A 1,237-nucleotide genomic window follows, 5' to 3' on the forward strand; every position below is an offset into this window, starting at 1 on the left:
GAAATGTTTCTCCTCTCCCTCTCTGTCTCTCTCTGGCAAGTACATGTGCCCTCTGGCAAATACTTTTTCAAAAATTATGTTGAGGAAGAATATCTAATAATATAGGAAAATATTAAACATATTTTTAAAGTTTTGTAAAGGCTTATAAAGTTATAAGATTTGATTCACATATGTGAAAAAACACAGTTATTGATGAGTAGTAGTGTTATGTCATTTTGATTTTCTTCTGCATGCTTTTGTATATCTTTCAAGGTTTATCACCTTGAAAATGAGTGAAGAAAACATTCAGTGATCAAGGACTGATCTTTTTTTTTTTTGGAGAGGTTTTTTTGCTATAGGGCGCGTGCGCTCGCCAGACAGACAGAGAGAGATAGAGCGATAGAAAGCGAGAAATCACCCCCCAGAGGGGATGGCCACGATGCAATCCCTTCTCTGGGGATCTTGGGCACGCACACACACGTGCCTGGCGTGAGTTTAAGCCACGGGGTCCGGGACTCGAACCGCAGTTGACTATGTGGGAGTCCAGCGACACAGCCATTATGCTAACTGCTGGTCCCCTCAAGGACTGATCTTTGCTGTGAGCAGTGTTTGGATCATGGCAGCACCGCCTTCAGGAATAAGTGAATGCTTTCTTATGGGAGGGAGCGAGTTCTTGCTCTTGTGGATCGGTTAGTTCCCCAGAAGGTGGGTTACGAAAGTAAAATGGCTGTCCACAGGTTGCTCTCTCCCTTTGCATGTGCCTGCTTTCCCCTTGTCTCTGTTGGCCATGTTATGACACAGGACCAGAGACCAGAAGGCAGCCAAGATACGGTTCTTGGGATCTTTAGTTACCAGAACCATAAGACAAAATAAACCTCTATTTTTTCTCAATCACCCAGTCTCAGGTACTGTTTAGCAACATAGTAACAGATAAAGCAGTGGCTACAGGTTATTGTGCTACACAGCACAGGCCTAAGAGGGAAAACTGGGGAGGTAGCATTTATTTAGTGGGTCCACAAAAGTCATTTAGCTTTCACATGTAACTTAAGGCTATCAGTTGCATTATTCAAGTGAATGTGCAGATGAGTTGTGAGCAGCAATGTCTCTTTCACACTGGGAGCCCCTTGTGGATCTATTCCATTCTGTGCAATTCGGGGCAAGTCATGTAACCCCTCTGAGCCATAGGCTTTGCCTTCCATGCCTGAGGGCCTGGTATTCATTCTTTTTCTTTTTCTTTTTTTTTTTTTTTTTTTGAGAG

Source organism: Tupaia chinensis, unplaced genomic scaffold, assembly GCF_000334495.1.
Source record: "Tupaia chinensis unplaced genomic scaffold, TupChi_1.0 Scaffold000415_1, whole genome shotgun sequence".
Lineage (NCBI taxonomy): Eukaryota > Metazoa > Chordata > Mammalia > Scandentia > Tupaiidae > Tupaia > Tupaia belangeri.